This window comes from Spinacia oleracea, chromosome 2, assembly GCF_020520425.1.
Source record: "Spinacia oleracea cultivar Varoflay chromosome 2, BTI_SOV_V1, whole genome shotgun sequence".
NCBI classification, from domain to species: Eukaryota; Viridiplantae; Streptophyta; class Magnoliopsida; order Caryophyllales; family Amaranthaceae; genus Spinacia; species Spinacia oleracea.
In genome coordinates this window covers 70,778,119-70,801,522 of record NC_079488.1, presented here as the reverse complement: position 1 = coordinate 70,801,522, position 23,404 = coordinate 70,778,119, and the positions used below count along the sequence as shown (strand labels likewise).

Here is a 23,404-nt window from a genome sequence, read left to right as displayed (position 1 = left end):
GTTGAAGGATAAGAGAGACGGGCTGGGGTAATAAAAAATTCATACATCCTCGTGTCGTCACCCGCGGCGAGTACATTCTTTGATCCCATCACCCACCTGATATCCTCCACTCCTCCCACCAAGGGCGGATGCGCAAGGCATATCTTCCAAAAAAACCCGACCCACTGGCAATCCTTCGTCCTTATTTGTTAAATAAGTCACTTTGTCTTTTCAGCTAACTTTAATTTGAATATATTCACTGTAATACACACGTGGTATTAGTTGTGGTCAGCAAACAACTAGGGCCCGGTGAAGGAGTCCAGCCTAGTTGGTTTGCTTCCCATGGAGTTAGTGTAGGTTGTAAAGTGGTTATGCTTCTTAATATATTTTCCTTGCTTGCCTAGAAAAAAAAAACAACTGGGGCCGTCAATTTCGGTGGTTAGTTTAATTATGACCACCGAAGTATGATCGAGCTACGAAAATTCTAATCAGAATATAATTAGGAATTAACTTTGTTAAGATAGAATTAATTAGAATTCTAATATACTACAACTGCTATCCTTCCCTTTAAAAAAAAAAAAGAAAAAAAAGAAACTACTAGTTAGGGATGTCAATGAGCTGATATGCTTGTGAACAGCTCGTGAACAAGCTCGGTCAAAGCTCGGTCAAAGCTCGTTCATTTAATAAATAAACGATCTTGAACAAAAAAATTAAGCTCGTTTAATAAATGATACTAGCTCGAACAACCTAGTGTTCGGCTCGTTTAGGCTCGCGAACAACTCGTTCATGTTCGTTTTCAAGCTCGTTCGTGTTTGTTTATAAGCTCGTTTAAAAGCTCGTTTATATTACATTTTAAAAAAAAAATTATTATAGTAAATATAATAAAATATTGACAAACAATATATTAAAGATATTATTCATATAATTATGCTAAAATTAATGGTAAGAAATCAATTGTATACTAATATACTACCGAAACTACCAAAAGTCATATATGTTTACTATTCTTATTCTTCAATCAAGGATATGGTATATTAAAATTCTTATATGTTTATAACCCAAGTCTGATGGAGTACGTTGATAGAAGAGATGAATTGAAGACGAGAATGTTGATGTGAAAAGATTAGAACTAAGTTGCAATTATTTTGTTAGATTTTGATTTTTAGAGTATTTTTATTTCAAGAGATTATAATTTATAAAATAGTTAAATAGTACTAGTAAGTATACTATGCTAAATTTTTATTTGGGTTTGGTTACGTTTTTATGTTTTATAATTTTTTAAAATAATATTTCATAATATTAAGGCTTGTTTGTTAAAAGCTCGGCTCGAGCTTGAACTTAAACAAGCTACTCGTGAGCTAAGCTCGAACAACGAAAAACTTAAATGAGCCAAGCTCGAACAGGGAAAATGAAAGCTCGGTTAAGCTCGGGTCGAGCTCGAGCTCGGAAATTTCTTATCAAGCCTAGCTCGAACAGCCAAATACTCGGCTCAGCTCGGCTCGTTGACATCCCTACTACTAGCTAGTATCCTAATTAACTTAATTAGTTTACTATGGTGATTCGGAATTAGTTGAGGTTAGAGGATTAGTTCGTTAGTTTATAGAATTGGTGTAAGACTTAGGAGTACATATATAATTGTAGTATATATTTGCCGTTCATATATGAGAATAGATATAATTTGATTTATATTTGACAAACTTCTTTTTTATACTAGATAGTATAGTACTATATATAATTGTATTACCCCTAACTCCCTAAGACTCATTATTCACACCAAAAAATTAAAAAAAGAACCCAGTATATAATTAGGAATATAAACCTTAAATTAACAAATTTTTTTTTTTTTGCTAGGCAAGCAAGATCAAATAATATTAAGATCGAAACGAATTTACAACCTAAGCTAACTCAGAGGTGAAACAAACCAACTAGGTTGGACCATTCCACCAAAGAGCTAGAAAACAGACTAACCGAGCTTACAGAGTAGCAAACCACAAGCTATCTCTCCTAGTTACATTTTTAGGCATAACAAACAAGATTCGATCTCTAACATTTTGCTTAATCCTAGTTACCATATTCTGCACAGTTGGGAAAGAAGAATTCCAAAAACTACTATTCCTGCTTGACCAAACAGAATAGACTGCAGCAGCTAACCTTGCAAAGCAAACTTGCTTTCTGAACTTAGACATTCTTTTTTTTTTTTGCTAAGCAAGTGAGAATAATATTATAGCTCAAAACAATCAAGTACAACCTAAGTTCACTTCAACAGAGACAAACCAACTAGGTTGGACCATCTCAAACAAGAAGCAAACCAAAACAGCTAGGCTTACACAGATTACAGATTCACAAACCAATTACAATCTTTCCTATTCACATACTTAGGCATAACTGCCTGAATTCTACTTCTCACTGCTTGCTTCAAAGCACCTATAGTACTCTTGACAGTAGGGATACAACAATCCCAGAACACTGAGTTCCTGCACTTCCAGATGAGATAGACCACTGCTACAATAGCAGCAAGATATACCTACTTTCTAAACTTAGAGCTTCTTCCATGTCTGATGGATCTGTATAAGAGATGGAGATCAGTTGCTGCCATTCTTATATCCAGCCATGTTTTCAACTCTGTCAGGCATTGCCTGCTATAAGGACAATAAAAAAATAGATGATGATGAGTTTCATCACCTTGGCGACAAATGAGACAGCTAGAAGAGTTGTTGATGCCAATACTCGCTAACTTAGCTGTAGTTTGTAATCTGGACTGAATTGCCAACCAAATAATAAATCTGTGTTTGGGAGTGCTAAGCATGTTCCACACAAGCTTGTCCCAATTCATCTTAGGTCTATCCCCAGTTAGCTTTTGGTATACTTGTTTCACTGAATAATGAGGCATTGCTTCCAGTTCTGCTTTAGAATATATTGACTTCAGTTTCTCCTTTGTATTGCAAATCTGCTTCCAATACCAACTAGCAGAGCTGCTAGGTTGGTAATCCCACCAATCCCCATTCTTTAAATACACTGAAGTGACCCACTTAATCCAAACATTATCCTGTTTGGTAACCAAAGCCCAAACATATTTGCCTAGATTGGCAACATTCCACAGAAAAACATCTATGAAGCCTAATCCACCAGCTTTCTTATCACAACAGATGTTATCCCAAGAGCTATTGCAAGGTTTATGACTAAAAGCTTGACCACTCCAAAGGAATTCTCTACAAATCTTAACAATACTCTGCAGCACACTCTTAGGAAGAACAAAATCTGAGCCCAATACATGTGAAGACTAAGAAGCACATAATTCACCAACTGCATTCTAGCTGTATAGGATAGATTTCTGGAACTCCAGAGCTTAATTCTGCTGGTCATCTTGTCAACCAACACCCCACACTAAGCAGTAGAAATTCTTTTTGAGCAAATGGGTACACCAAGGTATTTAAAAGGTAGGCTACTTCTGGTGAAACCAGAAGTCTCCACCACTCTTTGTACTTCACTTTCTACCATGCCATGACAGAAAATGGAAGATTTCTGAATATTAGCTTTCAAACCAGAGGAGTCAGAGAACAATTTGAAGGCTTGCAAGATAAGATATATGGATGGAAATTCACCTTTACAGCACAGAATCAGGTCATCAGCAAAACACAAATGAGTGAGCTTTGTATCTTTACATCTTGAATGATACTGGAATTGAGCTAAACTACTCATTTTGTGCAAAATTCTTGACAGATACTCCATGCAAATAACAAAGAGTAGGGGAGAAAGAGGGTCCCCTTGCCTCAACCCCCTCTGGGATTTGAAAAATCCATGCATGGAGCCATTGATCATGAGAGAAAGCATTGGTGTGGTGACACACTCCATTACTAAATTCACAAAGTGCTCAGGAAAATCCAGTGCAACCAACATCTCTTTTAGGTAAGACCAATCCACTATGTCATAAGCTTTTTGCAAATCAATTTTCATTAAGCAACTAGGCTTCACTCCCTTCCTTCCATAGTTCCTCACAAGGTCCTGTACTACCATAATGTTATGCACAATGTACCTGCCATGAACAAAGCCCCCTTGATTCTCTAGAATAAGATCTGGAAGGATTTGCCTCAACCTACCACAGAGAACTTTAGTGATGCACTTGTAGATAGTATTACAACAAGAGATAGGCCTAAAATCACTGACATTCTTAGGACATTTAGATTTTGGAATCAAAGTAACAACTGTGTGATTCACTTCTTTTAGCAGTTTACCATTCCTCAACACATCCAACACAGCCTCAATCACCTCACTCCCAACTACATGCCAAGCATCCTTGTAGAAAAAAGAGCCAAAGCCATCAGGACCTGGTGCTTTGATACCAGGAATAGAGAAAAGAGCTGCTTTCACTTCCTCAGCAGTATATGGAGCATTAAGGATTGTTTTATGATAATCCTGACAAACAGGACCAGTGTGAACTACCTATGTGATAACAGGAGTTCTGCCTTCATGAACACTCCCCAATAACATCTTGTAATAGTTCAAGAAAGCTTCTGAGACATCTGCAGCCTGATCTTTCCAATCTCCTTTCATATCATGTATATTGTAAATCTGATTCTGAACTTGTCTGCTTCTTATACTTTGATGGAACAAAGCTGTATTTTCATCACCAGCTTTAATCCAAGCCAGTTTAGCCTTCTGAGCAAAAAAATCAAGATATATCTTGTGTTTGATCTTATAATCATGGATGGCCTGTAATTCCAAATCTGCAAGAGAGTGATCTGTAGAAGCTAGGTGCATAGCTTCTTGAGAAGCTATCATTGCATGATAAGCACTAAGATCAGCAGCTTGTACATCTGAGAAACCATTTTTATTGAGTTCCTTAAGAACACCCTTAACCTTCTTAAGTTTACTCACCACACAGAACATTTTACTACCATTGATAAGAGTGTTCCAAGCATCAGTCATAATTGTATTAAAGCTGGGAGATGTTTTCCACATTGTAAAGTATTTAAATGGTTTTCTTCCTCCATTAACCCTGGGATACACAGTCAAAAGACTAGGAGAATGATCAAAATGACCTTCTGGAAGAAAGCAAGCTTCTGCAGAAGGATAACAATCAAACCAAGCAACATTTCCAAGAATTCTGTCAAGCTTTGAAAAAACTATTTCTGCCCCTTGTTGTTTATTAATTATTCCAAGTGTAGAGATTCCCCACACATTTAACATCCTCCATTCCATATCCATGCATACAGTTATTGATGTCAACAATTTCCATATGCCTGACAGGAGCACCAATTCTTTCATTCACTACCATGACACAGTTAAAATCCCCACAGATAATCCAGGGACTCTGAACATTCAAGGTGACTAAATCTCTCCAAAAAACTTGTCTTAAACTATGTTCATTGAAAGCATAGACAAAAGTGCAATAGAAACTAGGCATACCACTTACAGGGGTGACATGACAATGCATGAACTGACTTGATGCTGCTAAAATGTTCACTGTAAAACACCCAGCCTTGCAAGCTACAATAATTCTACCACCAATATGGTAACTAGAATTACTAGTGAAACACCAATTAACAAAAAAAATTTGGTAAAGCTTACCTAAATTAGGCACCTTAACCTTGTGTTCCAGAAGGCTTACCAATCCCACCTCATATTTTTGAATGAAATTTCTAACTTCATTCTGCTTCTGAGATGAATTGAGCCCTCTGACATTCCAAGTGAGTATTCTATCCATAAGAATGGGAAGAGTCCCCCCTTCCACTAGCATTACTCTCATTTTCTACTTCCACCAAAGTATCCACTCCAAGACTAGCATCACCTTCCTTCTGCATATCAACTAACAACTGAAAAGTATTAGTTGTGTGAGTTTGAACAACTGGTGAGTTCCTAACTCTGATTGGTCTGAGGGTCCTTTGAAAACCCTCTGGATCCATGAGTGGCACCTCATTGGCACCATTTCCATTCTCCTGAACTGTACTCACAGTAGTGTGTTTCCTAACCCACACTTTCTTAGTGTTCCCTTTTCTACATTCAGCAGCCATGTGTCCTATCATCTTACATGCTGAACATAAGGTTGGCCTCCATTCAAAGTGAACCCCAACTCTTATCATTTCTCCATTCTCATTCATAAATGAAATAGCATCCACAAACTCCTGAGATAATGGCACATCCACTAAGACCCTTGCATACTGTAACTTATCTCTGCAAGCTGTTGCGTAGTCTCTCTTAATGGGTTTTCCAATCTGACTTACAATTTTGAATAGAGATCTTTCTCCCTAGTATTTGAAATTTAGTTTCAGTTGTAACCAGATGGGTACTGATTTCACATATATCATCCTTCTCCATGTCCATCTCAACAGTCCATGGTTTAAGAATCACAGGTTTGCTGTAAAAAAAGTAGTGTCCTGTTACAACTTTTTCCCTAGAGTCCATTGTTAAGAAACGAACCAGGAATATACCCTTTTTCACCATAACCACCTTATCAACATTCAGATTCCTCCATATCCTTCGAATGAAACCCTCCATCACATTCAAAGGAGGATTTTCTCCCACTATGTAGCATACTACTGCAGAATTCCAGAATTCAACCTCCTCTTGAATATCTTCAAGATCAATTTCAATCGGATTATTGGATTCCATTAAAACAGGTTCATCAGGAATTATGTGTAAATCAGATTCAATCAATTCATTCGTATTCACAGTATGATTAGAGTCATCATCAGATTCATTATCAAGCATCGAATCAATTTGGTGCAAAATAGGAATTGTACCTACATCCACATTTACTCTGGATTGAGTTTTGCCAGCATTTCCAGCTGATTGATGAATATGCTGCATAAAATCATTGAAAGAGTGCCTCTTTTCTGATCAAACTTGCAATTGGTGCAAACTCGTTTTCGGAGTGAAAACCTCATTCCCAAATCCAAAATCAATTGCCTCCACTCCAAGAACTTCATTGATTGATCGCGTACGTTGAGCCTGAGAATCCGAAGTAGGTCCTCGTGGTTTCGCTTTCCCATTGCCATCCTTGTTCCCCTGGGTTTTCGATCTTGATTTCCTTGCCATGGCGAGGTGTATGGTAAGCTACCATACACCCGAGAGAAAACGTAGAGAGAAAGTCAGGGGAAAAGTTTAGATTTATTATTGAATGGAGTTTTCAAATATTTTGATCGTTTTGCAACTTAGACATTCTGCCATAAGTAATGAACCTCATAAGTTGTTTCAGATTACCAGTAGAGTAAGAGATACCCAACCAAACTTTGAGGGCACTGATGCACCTTTTGCTGTATGGACAAGCAAAGAACAGATGATTATGATTTTCATCAGCTTGTCCACAAATCAAACAAGTTGCAGTATTGCACTAGTAGAAAAAACCCTTATTACAGCGGGCTTTTAGACCCCTGTTGCAGCGTACATCGTATGCTGCAACTGGGGGGCCTGCAACAAGTCTGAACTTGTTGCAGCGTACAAGTTCGCTGCAAAAAGTGATTTGTTGCAGCGGGCTTTTAGATGTACGCTGCAACAAGTGCCAAAAAATTGGCAAAAATTTGGACTTGTTGCAGCGTACATATATATGTACGCTGCAAAAGACTCAACTTTTTGCAGCGTACATTTATTTGTACGCTGCAACAAGTCTGAATTTTTGCGAAATTTTTTTCCCTTGTTGCAGCGTACAATATATATGTACGCTGCAACAAAGCACTTTTGGCGGGAAAATTCTAATTTTGTTTAGGGATACCTAGAGTTCCTTGCACCAAATATAGAAACCTGTCAAAACAATAATAGAATAACGCAACCTGTATAACAAATATAAAAACAACAACTGGAGTTTTGTATACTATATATCCCAAAACCAAATTAAGTGCACATATTACATTTAAATATATGTTCCAATTTCAACATAAACATACATTTTAATATAAAATTTATTCTATAACAACTAAACCAACTCGATCAAGCGCGCTAAAGCCAATAATAAATACTTGCTGGTAAAAAACTTGGCCCATTGCTCACGAACCACATCAAATTCCTCGCATAAGGCGCAATCCTCGGAGTGTAGACCTTTACAAAAACAGAAATTTAAATTAAACATTAGATTAAATACAAATTAAATATCACATTTTAACATTCAAGAAACTAATGACAATGTCCTAATAGTCTAAAATGAGTCCTTAGGTTCTTTAGTTCAAAGTTAGGAGCGAAAATGTCATTTTAGCCTAAATATGACCTATAATGACCCAATGAGCCTATAGGTGCATAAATAGATTGGAACGAGTCTTAGATCGTTAAAATTATGCATATTAAACATGTAATAAGTTTTAAATGAGTCCTTAGGTTCTTTATTTTAAAGTTGGGAGCGAAAATGCCTTATTTTAGCCTAGATATGACCTATAACGATCAAACAAGCATTAAATGGGTATAAGTAGATTAGAATAAGTCCTAGAAACTCAAAACTAAGCTTATTAATCATATAATAATTTAAAAATGAGTCCTTAGGTTCTTAAGTTCAAAGTTGGGAGCGAAAATGTCATTTTAGCCTAAATATGACCTAAAACGACACACTGAGCCTTAAATGGGCATAAATGGATTGGAATGAGTCCTAGAAAGTTAAAACTAGAATATAAAACATTTAGTAGGTTTAAAATGAGTCCTTAGGTTCTTTAGTTCATAGTTGGCCTCCTTAACTGACACTTCAATATTAAAATTAAAATTACTTGTGGACCTGGTCTAGATGTTGTCTAGGAAGAATTCACACGGAATCTCTATGGAACCTTACTATCTTATCACTATCTCAGTCCTTAAATATTTAGTCGGTAACGTTGTGAGGGGGGAGAAGAATATTGATCGGTAAAATAAATATTTAATTACGTAATCCGTCCAAGTCACCTTGCTAATACTTATTACTACCACCTCCGTTTTAAAATAGCCTTTACACTTTCTGGGTTAATCGATTTCTTTACTTTGTGTTTTATTTTACGGAGTATGTTTGAAGATGAACATTTATTATGTTAAAATGTCTTTCCTCCAAATGATGGGTGCCGGAGTCTGGAAGGCTCTACAACACATCCACACTGGTAGAAGGAAGATATGTCGAAATGTTGCAGAAGCGGTCAACAAATGCTGAGACAAAACACTTAAAAGTACTTGGACCTTTTAATCTTGTGGAATTGAAAAGCGGAAGTGGAAGACAGAGACATGAATGCCTAGAAATGGGTAGATAAACAAGAGGAAGGATCTGTGATATATGTATCACCAACATCGCTGAGTTACGAGCGGATCAAGGAATTGGCAATAGGATTGGAAAGAAGCAGACAAAAGTTTGTATGGGTGCTTAGAAACTCCGATACAGTTGATGTTTTTGAACAAGGTGAAGAGAGAAGTCATCAACTACCACAAGGGTATGAAGAGAGAGTGAAAAACAGAGGAATTGTGGTAACAGACTAGGCAAAACAAGTAGAAATTCTAGCTCATCCCTCTGACAGGTGGGTTTATGAGTCATTGTTGCGTTGAGACTTGAGAGTATAAGCATGGCCTATGCATTCTGAGCAGCCAAGCAACGTAACACCCTATTGGTAACGGATGTTCTAAAAATCGGTACACTGATGAGAGATTGGGCACACCGTGATCAGTTGGGTAACATCAACCACTATAGACTTATAGAGCATGCAGTCAACACATTGATGACTACAGATTATGAGGAGAAGAGCTACTGAACTTGGTGATGCTAATCAAGGATCCCTTGCTAAAGGTGGTAATGCTCACTCTGAAATCCATTCTGAATTAGACATGCTTCAGCAAAAGAAACCGTGGATAGTCAGGATTTCAATTTTGTTTTTCTAATTATTCATCTGGAAACTTACTTCATATGTTGCAATATGTTTTTAATACTATGATTAATTATGTGTGCTTCTTTTCTTACATTTTCTTTTGCAAGCAAAAATTACTACAATGCCATATTTCTAAGATCTGAAATCAATGCAGATACAGATACTTTTTAGCATAAAACATACCAAGTATTCAATAGATGTACCTGTGCGGTTGTGCCATTCCGTAGTCTAAAATCCCAGAAACCTACCAAATCCAGTGCCGATGTCATATTCATGTCACCTGTACGGACCAGTGCACCAAACCAAGGAGCCTATCTCTCTGTCATCCAAAGTCCAAACACAAGAATTTTGCCGTGTCATCACAAAACTCTAGATTGCAGCTATCCTCCTGATATCAAAACAGAAAACTCTTGCAGAGTTACTTACAGCCCAGCTAAGAAGTACTCCCATAAACAGAACGCGAGATTTGTTCTATGCTCCACTTCTATCAACAGAAACCAAAGATACACAAGCAACTAAATGCCTGGTTTACTAAAAGATATTTTTCAAGCACGAGCAAAGTAGATCACCGTTTTGTTACTTGAGAAAGAGATAAAGAAAATAGAAACAAAACAACAACAAAAACTCCATTCAATAGGAAAACACACAGGAGTTTTGTTTAGTAGTACATAATAGAATAACATAGGCCCATCAACTCATTGAGCCATCATACAAGAAAACATAAAGCAGCAGGTATGGTTATACGCCAAACATTCTCAACCCCTTATTTTAACAGCCAAGGATAAAGATGGGGGAGCTCAACTTAAAAACTGAAAAGTAATCATCTTATTCCTCATCATGGTGCCTGCGTTGGTGGTGGTGGTGCCTCTGACGGCGTTTCTCATCATCATCAGAATCAGAATTATTTCCACCCTGCCAATTTTGAAAGGAAATAATGGTAAGTGATTGCCACGTCCTAGAAAGTTCACTACATTGTTGACCAAATGTCATACACAAGATAGAGATCAAGCCATCTAACTTTACAATCCTGTCGGGAGGGGAAAGAAAAGATAGTAATCACACCATATAAGTTCAGGTCAATAATTCGCCCTGTTATACAAAGAATATTAACAGAAGGATCAAGATTTTTCCAGAAAACCCTTTGTTTCTTCTTCTGGACACATGTTTTTCAACAAGGAGGATTTAGTTTCTTAATGTTTTATGTTACTAAACAGATAAAGATTTCATGCGATTCCGCCATCAGAATCAAAGGAAAGGTAAAGCAGTCAAATTCTTGCACTGGTGCTACTGTAGTGAACAAGTAAAAAGAAGCAGAGGACAGGCGTCACCAAAATAAATGCTAGAGTGTTGCAGAATCATATTTTGTACTCCGTACTAGAACTTCTTCTGTCCAGAAATGTTGTCACATTGCTCTAAACTCTTTTAATCAAAGACCCCTTGCAATACATATCAGTGATATGACTACTATTTCCTGATGGAGGGAGTAATAATCAAGTCAAAGCCACGCCAGAAGGAACCTTGCACAATCCCAAAGTTTGTATGCACACAGAGGGCCGCATCGAATTTCAAATGAATGTGACGAGGAAAAAAGAAAGACTATCTCAATTAAACTGAGAGAATACAAAAGCAAAGATGCAGCTGAATTGTAAAATCACCTCAGATAAGGCAACGGACAATGATTGGACAATAAGCGAAGCTGGAAATATCACATTGCTGATCAATTTATCTAGCGCAGTTACTAGGAAAATGAATTCAGATCACCAAGTACTAAGGATTGAGCCAGAAACGAGATCCTTAATCATATTATTAGCTGTCATCTTATTCCAATCGTCTCTTCATCCCAGTTTTCCAAATCACCAAATATTCAAAATATGAAATTAAAAGCTCATATATATTGGTTTTGAAGCAGTAACGTGGCAAGATGGTACTTGAGAATGTTGGGGGAGTGTATTCCAGACTGGAAATGGGAGAAAAGGCGTAAGCCAGGGAGCAGAGACAGATTCATCATCCAGATGTTTCTCCGAGAATACTCAGTAATCATATCCTAATCCCAAAATTTTAGACACACCATTTCACTTGCCTGAGCTCTGGACACTCAGTTATCATCATCCTCGTCCCAAGAGTAGCAATACCTTAGGGAACTTATGTTAAACAAACATATGTATTCAATATATATATATATAGCTAAATCACTAGTAGGTGCTTTAACTTATTCCTAGACCAAATTCAACTATGGCTAAGTTACTAGATTCAAGGCTAAACAACTGCTGAGTAATTGACTTCTAAATTCTACTAGTGATTCCACATCGCCACCAGTCTACGTTCAACAATGGCTATTCCACTAAAATCTAATTGACTCTGCATTCTGCATCTGTTTTATTTTTCTAATTTTCTCTATGAATATGTGGTTCGAGATGGTTGAGCCGTTGAGGTATTATGAGACTCTGGGTAAATATTGAAGTGTCAGTTAAGGAGGCCACACCCTTGTCTGAGTGTCTTAGAACCCAGAGAAGAAAAAGAATAGTGGAAGGAACATAGGTTATCTTTTTGCAAGTATTCAGAGAAGAAATATTTCAATCGTAATCAACAAAAAACCAACAAAATGACAGATTTTATACCTCTTCGGTCATCTCAAAACCCAGAGCCCTGCAACGATGCAGTTTTAGGTCAGGTAACTGTGTTAAGTGTGTAGTGGTATATCAAAACCTTAGGATTTACAAAGAATAATACCTCATAGCAACATTCAACTCCTTAGCATCAATAGTTCCTGAAAATAACAATTTGAATCAAACAGGCGAGATTGCGAGAACAAACTAAATGGTTTGACATATAAAATTCGAAACACTAAACAGATTCAAAACCTGAGCCATCAGTGTCAAACAGTTCAAAAGCTTCCTTTATCTCTTGCCTCTTCTGTTGAGTGAGACCATGATGACGCCCACGTGGCTTATCTTTCCTCACCGTCCTAGCACTTGACTGATAGTATTTACCAAATCAAGAAAATCAAAGTCAACAAAATTCACTAGAAAAATACACACCAACATCTAACAGATATTTCACTACTTAGAGCACACTATTGGCCGGTGTCTCAGTTCCTATCCAAACAGTTCGAACTCAAGACGGTCTAATAACTCAATTAATTCTTACACACTAACAGGAAACTAACCAGCTATATATCGTGCCAGTAAGAATAGAAACAGATACATAAACAAAACACAAATAAAGCAGAACCATAGTAAAAGCATATACTAAATAGAAAATCATCAAAGTGATATAGTAATTCATAGGGTACCAAATATTATCCACTTTAGGGTTGACATTCAAAATCGGAAAAAAATCGGAAAAAAATAAAACCCTAACAATCAAAATCGGAAAAAATGTATCAATTAACACAAAAAATAAGAATAATTTATATAATCAAACCCTAAAAATACGAAATTAGGGGAAAAATCAAGAATTGACTGAAAGCAAACCCTAAAAATACGAAATTAGGGGGAGATGAGGCGAGAACACAGACCCATCGGCGAAGACAGCGACGCAGGGCCGAGCAACGCCTGAGTTGCTGAGTTCGACGGCTGAGTTCGACGGCGGCTGAGTTCGAAGGCCAGATGCTTGGAGAGAAGGATTCGAGCAAATTTTCACAAAAACCAAGACGAATTGTCACCCAATTTCAACAATTACTTGCAAAAAACCCAAAAAAACCACGAATTAGAGAGAGAAAGAGAGAAGATGAAGAAGAAGAAGAATGAGGAGGTGAGAGAGTACGCAGGGAAAGCTGAGGGAAGAAGAGGGAGTGCTGAGCGTGGAAATGGTCCTTAGGTTTGAGATGAAATGTTTTTCTTAATTAGCTTTGCAGCGAAAAATTTTTATTGCAGGGGGCTTTTATCTGTACGCTGCAAAATAAATGGGCTATTGCAGGGGGCTTTTACTTTGTACGCTGCAAAAAACTCTCTTGCTGCGGGCAATTAATTTGTACGCTGCAACAACCCTTTATAAAGTTTGACCCGCGTTGACCTACTGGTTGTTGAAGCGTATTATTACATGTACGCTGCAACAAGGGGGTTGCAACAGGGGTTTTTTCTACTAGTGTTGCTTACACCAAATCTTGCCAACTTTGCAGTGGTTTGAAGCCTACCCTGCACTGCCAACCAGCATATAAATCTATGCTTAGGGATATTCAGCCTATTCCACACCATGTTGTCCCAATGAATCATAGGTTTAGGACCAATGATCTTCTCATAAACTGTCTTCACAGAATAATGAGGCATAGCAGCTAACTCAGCCTGAGTATACACTAACTTCAATCTCTCTTTTATGGCACATATCTTCTTCCAATACCAGCTAGCAGAGGCTGCAGGCCTGTATTCCCACCAGTCCCCATCTTTAATGTACACAGCATGAACCCATTTGATCCAAACATTATCCTGTTTAGATGCAATGGCCCAAACATACTTTCCAATGCTTGCAATATTCCAGTTGATAACATCTCTGAAGCCAAGACCACCTTGCTTTTTATCACAACAGGAACTATCCCAAGAGATGTTACTGTTTCTCTGACTATAAGCTTGTCCACTCCAAAGGAAAGATCTACAAATTTTAGTGACTTCATGCAAAACATTCTTAGGCAGAATAAACACCTGAGCCCAGTACATATGAACACTCATTAAGACATAATTGATGAGTTGCATTCTTGCTTTATAGGAAAGGTTCCTTGAACTCCAAACTTTAATCCTAGCAATCATCTTATCCACAAGAACATCACATTGAGCAGCAGAGATTCTTTTAGCACAGATGGGAACACCTAGATATTTACAAGGAAGCTGACTCCTAGTAAAACCAGAGGCATTGACAATTCTGGTGATATAATTCTCAGCCATACCACAACAGTAGATAGCTGATTTCTGCTTGTTGGCTAAAAGACTAGAGGAAACTGAGAACAACTCAAAAGCTTGCAGCAAAAGATACACAGAAGGAAAGTCACCTTTACTACACAAGATTAGATCATCAGCAAAGCATAAATGAGTAAGCTTAAGCTCTTTGCATCTAGGATGGAACTGAAATTGAGCTAGATCACTCATTTTATGGAGGATCCTGGATAGATACTCTATACATATCACAAACAGGAGGGGAGACATGGGATCACCCTGTCTTAACCCCCTTTTTGACTTGAAAAAACCATGCATTGTCACATTGAGCATCAAAGAAAATTTTGGAGTAGTCACACACTCCATAACAAGAGACACAAAAGCTCTAGGGAAACCCAACTGAACCAGCATTTCTTGTAGGAAATCCCAATCTACTATGTCATATGCTTTTTGAAGATCAATCTTCATCATGCAACTTGGTTTAGCACTCTTCCTACCATACTGCTTTACCAAATCCTGAACCACCATGATATTATGAACTATGTACCTACCATGGACAAACCCCCCTTGATTCTCAATGATCAAATCTGGTAGCATTTGCCTCAATATACCACATATCACCTTAGTGATGCACTTATATAGAGTATTGCAACAGGAAATAGGTCTGAACTCACTCACATTCTTTGGACACTTAGTCTTAGGAATGAGAGTGATGACTATATGGTTAAGCTCCTTTAGCAATTTGCCATGCTGCAGCACATCTAACACAACATTGATAACATCATCACCAACAATTTTCCAAGCATCTTTATAGAAATGAGAACCATATCCATCAGGACCTGGTGTCTTCCTACCAGGGATAGAAAACAATGCCTTCTTTACCTCAGCAGCTGTATATGGAGCATTAAGAATATCTCTATGAGCATCTGTAAACAGAGGGCCAGCTTGAACAATGTGACTAAGTACAGATCTTCTATCAGGGTGAGTAGTACCCAGCAAAGTTGTATAGTAATCCAAGAAAGCTTGAGAGATATCTGCAGGGTTATCTCTCCAAATCCCATCCATGCCATAGATACTGCAAACCTGGTTATGAGTGTTCCTAGCTTTGATACTCTGATGAAAAAGGGAGGTATTTTTATCACCATCCTTAAGCCATGCTTCCTTTGCCTTCTGTTTCAAAAACTCCAGATAAGCTTGATGTTTGACTTTGTAGTTCTGAACTGCAGTGAGCTCTGCATCAGCAAGTGTCTGGTCAGCAGGATCAAGATGCATTGCTGTCTGAGCTGCAACCATGTCATGGTTGCTTGCAGATCAGAAGCTTGAATATCAAAAAAAACCCCTCCTATTCAACTCTTTAAGAACCAACTTCACCTTCTTCAGCTTGTGAACTACACCAAACATCTTGCTCCCTTGAACTGTACCACTCCATTGCTCTTGGATAAGAGTCATGAATTGAGGGGCAGATTTCCACATTGTAAAATACTTGAAAGTTTTTTTTCCCTCCTGTATCCCTAGGGTAAACAGTCAACAAGCCAAGAGAATGGTCAAAACATCCCTCATTCATAAAACACACTTCAGCTGAACTATAAGCACCTAACCATTTGGGATTAGCCATAATTCTATCTATTTTAGAGAAAACCCTGGCTGTACCCTGCTGCTTGTTATTCCAAGTGTAGAAGCTACCCACACTTTTAATGTCCTCCATACTACAAAAGTGCATACACTCACATATATCCACAATTTCAGTATTCCTGACAGGAGAACCAACTCTCTTATCAGTATTCATAACAAAGTTGAAATCTTCACACAAGATCCAGGCATCCTGTGTGTTTAAAGATTTCAAATCTTTCCACAACACTTCTCTATTAAAGCTGTCATTGAAGGCATATATGAAAGTACAGAAAAAACTAGGCATACCACTCACTGGTTGAATGAAACAATGCATGAACTGACTAGAAGCTGCTTGGATACTCACAGAAAATTTCCTGGATTCTAAGCAATGATTATTCTGCCACCATTATGATAACTTGCATTACTAGAAAAACACCATTTTGGAAAAACTCTTTGGTAAAGCTTTCCTAAATTAGAAAGCTTAACCTTATGCTCTAGGAGACCAACCTGCCCCATATGATATTTATGAAGAAAATGTTTCACATTATCCTGTTTCTGAGTCAGATTGATACCCCTAACATTCCATGATAAAATTCTATCCATAGGATTTGGAAGAGTTCCCTCTTCCTGTGCTACCCTCCTCAATGTCATCTCCCCTATCCAACTCAGCAGTACTGCAAGCACTGTGACCACCATCATCATTCAGCATTTGGAAAGGATTAGCAACTAGTGTTGGCACCAAGTTAGTAGGTCTAACCCTGATTGGTCTGAGAGTTCTTTGAAACCCCTCCTGATCCACCTATGGTTCCACCACCTCTGTATGACTTGGAGCCTGTTGTTTTTTCTGCACCCAAATTCTCTTAGTTTTCCCCTTCTTACACTCAGAAGTCAAGTGCCCAACTAGCTTGCAATTATCACAAATAGTTGGCCTCCACTCATAAGTGATAGGTACCTGAGTCAGCTCACCATGTTCATTCATAAAGGATACTTGATTAGGAAGCTTTTGTGTGATTGGCATATCAACCAATACCCTAGAAAATTGAAGCTTAGCCCTGCTCACAGTGGCTGCATCCCTCTTAATTGGTTTGCCTAGTTGATTCACTATTTTGAAAAGAGATTTTTCACCCCAATACTTAAAATTCAGACTCAACTGAATCCAAATAGGGACAGATTTGATCTCTTCCTTCTCCATATCCATATCTACACTCCAAGGTTTCACCACCATTGGTTTGCTGTTAAAGAAAAAGTGGCCAGAAGTGACCTTATCCCTTTTTCACCAACACCACCTTATCAACATTAAATTTTTTCCAGATTCTCCTAATAAACCCTTCCATGACATGTATTGGAGGATTATCACCAACAATATAGCAGATAATGGAAGAGTTCCGAAAATCCACCTCATCCTGTATGTCATCAAGCTCAATCTGTACAGGGCTAAGAACAAGGTGTGGTTCGATTGTATCAAGTGATCTAAGTTCATCATCATCACTATCAGCAAGTTCAGTTATAACATCATCAAATTGTTGCAATATTGGAATAGAAATCGTACCAATATCAACATTAGATGGAGTATTATTCACCTTATTACACTACTACAAAAATAGGCAAAGAGACCCGTCCAAATATGCATAAGAGACCTCCTCTGGACAGGTCTCTATCTCAGAGGTCTCTTTGATAAAGAGACCCCCTCATTAAAGGGGGTCTCTTATTAATAAAGAAAAGACCCTTTATCAGAGAAAGGGGGTCTGTTTTCCTAGCAACTCTAAAAATAATTTAATAGAAGAACAGACCCATCATTAAAGAAATGGGGTCTCTTTGATAAATAAAAAAGACCCACCATCAGAGAAATGGGGTCTCTTTGTTAGAAAAATTCAGCCCCTATATTGAAGAAAGGGGGTCTCTTTGACATTTAAAGATTTTTTTTATTTTGAAAATGGAGAGACCTATGTTTATAGATAACGGGTCTCTTTTCAACTATATTTAAAAAAAAAAAAAAAAACAGTAGCACACACACCAAAAGGGAAGCATCAAAACAAAATTACCATAATAATTAGTATTATATAAAATATTTTACAACAAAAATTTAGAACTAAACACATATAAAATTAAGTCCTGCTACAACTATAGCATTAAACCATTTCATACGACCACCTACATTTTTCTAAGTTGTGTCTTTATGCTCCGTGAAATATCACCCAAAGCATCCCCTCAAAAAGAAAAATCACCCAAAGCATGATTCTAACGTAACACGCTCCAACATATGTGTCAAATCCACATCACGCCCTTGATCTCATCAATATTAGTTGGAGTAGGCACCGGGAGCTCGAAGAAATAACTACAAGACAACTAAAGCACGTGAGAGAGAGCCCAAGGATAACAACTTTACAAGTCATAATCACAAAGCATAATATCACTAATTCACAAGTCAAAGTTGTGCAAAACAACATGAAGAAACTCGGATTAAGAACGCAGAACAAGACAAGCTGATAAGCACAAAAGTGCCCATGAACGGCAAATCAGCAAGAACCAACACTATTTTGACCACCACAGAATTTACTCTGAATAGCAGATATATCTTGCAGGACTTAAATTTCAGAAGATAAAATTTCAGACAGCACAGTAAATACAGAAAATTAACGAACAAAACTTCATTTTATTTCAACCAAATTTTATCCAGATAATCAAAGTTACAACTTATGAAAGACAATTTCTGTCTGAACCCTTAACACGATTGTTCAAAATTGTGATCTCATGAATATCAACAACCACAGTGAATCAAGCAGGAACTTATGATGATAACAAGCGATGAACCATCAGTTTTTTGTACAAAAACAGTGATCACAAGTTCACAACATAAAGTAGCAAAGCAGACATCAAGCTATCAGCCCCAGACTCCCAGTAAGCTCTTCAAACCAGAACTTCAAATCAGGACTTTGCATACCAGGTTCGAGGCTATATATCGTTCCAATGGAGAGTATATAATTACCTGGAAAGTATGTTGATCCATTGATCCATGCAAGCTAATGAGATATGTCAAGGTCCAGTGGTCCACAATCCTTCACAATGCAGAATTGTTCCTTCAGTCTTGCCAAATTGAAGTTATTTCTAAAATTCTAAATGACATGCATCGCTTTCATGAAGAAAGTAGACCAAATAAGAGTCAGAACCATTATTGCCATAAAAGGATACTTCTACTTCTAAGGCGCAATGCACAAAACTGCTGCTAAGTGCTAACACCTCAAGCAATCAGACCTATACACTACCACCAACAGAACCAGTTCCAAACACATAGTTGTTGACAGAAACCCAAGACTCTACATTCATTCGTGTACTGAATAAAGAATAAACGCAGGAAAAAAACCACACAAAACAAACCCCAGCATAAACTAAGCCCTCTAAAGTCTAAACAACTGAAAGCAACATAGATTTACTTTGACTCAAGGCCTAGAAAGTTATAAAGTTCTTAAGAATAAGACTATTCTAGGAGCAAAACTCAATACCAATGAATTGAAGTAACTAATAAGACTTCTTATAAAAGTAGATCCAGACATTTATTATAAATATATATCAACAACAGGCTCTGCACTCCGCAGTTTTGATATTGTTCAATTGATGAATTCCTTGTTACACCAATGCTCAAGAAAGAAAGACCAAGATGAATGCCAACTAGGCAACTACAATTTCTGATGTTAAGGGAAGCTCCTTCTCTAACAAAATTTTGGCATTCAAGTACGCCATTAGTAATGGTGACATTAACAATGTAATTTTCCAAACAAGGCATAATCAAATACTCGTAAAAAATTCATGAAAAAACAAATGCCTGCGGCTGTAAGGCTCTGAGTTACGGCCACTCTATGGGAATGTCTACTTGTGATGTTATTTTTATTGAAACTGATCAAATTTCAGCTTGATTATACCTGTTTCCTGAAAACTAAAACTGAACATCATTCTGCCCAATTCAGCTATTTCAGCTTGATTATACCTGGTTCCTGAAAACTAAAACTGAACATCAATCTGCTCAACATAAGGTTTATTTTTATTGCTCATTAACTTTTCCACTTTTTAAAAAAAGATACAAAAAGAAAGTAAACTAATTTCTGTTAATTATGAGAATGTTATATACTGGTGTAAACAGAAGGGACGCGCTGAAGTCTAAGAGATTTTAATTATGCCCGAATAATCTCTATCATATGAGACTCAAGTAACAAAGAATTCTGACTAATCTCAAGTCTTTAGAAGCTGCACAACTTGGGCTGATTGTACCAAAACCATTTTAACACACAAAATCAAGCAAGAACATCATTCGTAATCTCATCATAAGCATCGTCATGAACAAAAAAACCAAAACAAAAACCCTACCATACAAAGTCAATATCAAATCCAATTAAAAATATACAAATTTACAATCTTCAATGATACCAAATTATACGAAAAAATATCTAATTTTTACCTCACTTCAAAATTCCAAATCAAATTAACATGTCTGTACAATAGCTACCAATCAACCAAATTTCATACGCCCGTATAAAAATCAGATTATCAAGCAAACACGTTCAAGAACAAACTAATTACTAAATAATATATGTAAAAAACCTTAGAAACCAAATCAAATTCATGGCGGAAAAAAAAACATGAAAAATAAAGTGCAGATATACCTTGCTCTGTTAGTTGTTGTTTGAGCTCCGCGACTTACTCACCATACGAAACCTTGAAGGTTGATAAACTTTACAATGGAAAAATTGGAAACTATTGTATGAATTAAAGTCGGAAATTGAAATTTAGATTTCGAAAATTAGGGTTCTTTTATTCAATTTCGATGAGCTGCAGAAATTGGTGATCTGCAAGAATATAAATTGGGGATTTTGATTGAGAATAACGGAGTGAGAAGTTTGAGAGATGAATGAATTCTCTGGGAATTCAATTAGATCTGAAATTGAGGTATTTGGGGTTTTATTTTCGCTGTACAGGGAAGGGAGAGAGAAGTAGGGGTTATGATTTCTGACCTTCTAATAATAATTTAATTGAGGAGCAGACCTGTTATAGGAGATAACGGGTCTCTTCATTTTTTATTAGTGGACCCCGCCTCTACGAAAAATCTCTTTTCTAAGCTAACGGGTCTCTTTTTTGCGCCAGATAACATAAGAGACCTCTTATTTGTATTATGAGGTCTTATTAAGTAAAGAGACCCGTTAAGTACTCTAATGGATCTGTTTTTTTAGGTCTCTTTGGACATTTTTGTAGTAGTGTTAGCTAATCGATGAATAGATTGCATCCATTCATTGAAGGAATGCCTGATCTCAGAACGAGCTTGTAAATGTTGTAACCCAGATTTGGGAGTAAGAATCTCATTTTCTATCGTCAAATCCTGCGCTTCGACCCCTAAAACTTCCTCAATCGATCGAGTTTTAAGGGCCTGAGAATCAGATAAAGGTCCTCGTGGTTTCTGCTCTGCATTGCCATGCTTACTTCCTTGCGATTTACCCACAGATTTCCTTGCCATGGCAGCAGTGCACAATGAGAAACCATGCACCGAAGGGAAACTTGGGGGAAAAGGCAAGTTTTCTCTCGCTTCTCTCTAGAGCTTTCTCTCTCTTTCCACTCCTTAAATTAACAAACTTTATTTAACATAAATAAGAACATTTATTTTGAGGGAGAATTTAGCTAAATTAATCATGATCGACATTGAGAAGATGATTGCGACGGTGGTGGATGAAATAGGCATAGATGGGGAAACTGCCATCCGATTCTTCAATCAGATGATCGTAGGCGACGATCTGAGCTTCTCTACCATCGATCACAAGTATATTAATTATTCTCTCTTTTATTTAGTTAATGTATCTTGGTTTTTACCGTTAACATATATTGCTAATTATTCTGGCTGGGGATTATGGTTTTAATTTGCAGTTAACATTGCCGTACGTTAACTACGTGCTTTTTATTTAATTAATGTCTTCTCAATGCAGGCTCGGATCTCTGCGAACTCTTCTCAGTGTTGGCTATGGAAACGAAAAAGATTCACCTAGCCACCTGGGTATGTTTAATTGACTTTTCTACGGTGCGACTAATAACGTAAATAACTTCGAGTCTACTTGCATTACGGTTATAAAAGTTGATATATTTCACAAACATGAATGTAAGTAGCTTCTTTGAAATTTTGGGAAGATTAATATATTTCCTCTGTCTTTTAATACTCGTAACGTTTGTTAGTTTCACGCATGCCAATGCATAACTTTGATCATTTATATCTTAAATTCTCTTTATGCAAAAATTATAAAAAGTTGATATTTTGAAAATACACATTGAGACAAATCTAACAAGATCCCAAATGACTATGTTTTATCTTATATAAAAAGCACTAGGAATAGTCAAAGTAGATTATATGAATAGTGGAAAAGGTCCAAACGTTGCGAGTATTAAAAGACGGAGGAAGTATAATGTTATCGTTTAGGTTTTTTTGAAGGGAACATTAGGGTTTGTTGATTGTATGTATTTTATGGGATGATTTTGCATTGACTACAATAATTTAGTAGCCACTCTCATTTTTAAATCAAGGCCGTACACCGTATATGTCTAATAGAGTAATAGTACATCAAGACCATTGATTTTATTGACCAAATAATTAATGTAAATTAAATTGTCTTCTGCGTAAAACATAAACATACAGTAGACAAATCTAGGAAAATTATTAATTCCAATAATTAACCCCTTCCATAATTCAGATGAGATTCTGACAAAAACTTGTCCATGGAAGTTTTGTCTAAAAATCGTTCTCATTTTCCTTGGAGTCTTGGTTTAGGGTCACTGCATGCAATACCACTTGTATGGACCCGGTCCACGCTATAATTAGCGTGGACCAGGGTATTTTTGTAAATTAACTATATCTTCATAATATAGTCATTTCGATAAGAATAACTATTTTATACAAAGAGTGATTATATGTTCTGTAAAGTAACTATATCTTCATAATAGTAACTATGAAAAAATAATAATATAGTCATTTCGATAAGAATAACTATTTTATCTAAAGAGTAACTAAATCATATAGAAAAATAATTTTAACTGTAGAACAATTATATTACTACGAAGTATATTTTAAAATAAACAATATAATATAGATGCTTTAGAGGTCATATATTAACTTTTTCGATTATA

The 23,404-nt window shown here is 36.8% G+C and overlaps 1 long non-coding RNA gene and 1 pseudogene across 1 annotated transcript; one reads left to right on the top strand and one right to left on the bottom strand.

The window, feature by feature from the left end:
* The first annotated feature begins 7,096 nt into the window (after positions 1-7,096).
* Positions 7,097-9,789, top strand: LOC110796372 (zeatin O-glucosyltransferase-like; annotated as a pseudogene).
* Positions 9,790-12,187: 2,398 nt separating this feature from the next.
* On the bottom strand, positions 12,188-13,299 carry LOC110796374 (uncharacterized). The gene is made up of 3 exons (XR_002535567.2): positions 12,638-13,299; positions 12,507-12,543; positions 12,188-12,422 (listed from the first exon to the last, which is right to left on the bottom strand). It is a non-coding gene; the product is annotated as an uncharacterized lncRNA (long non-coding RNA).
* Positions 13,300-23,404: the final 10,105 nt, after the last annotated feature.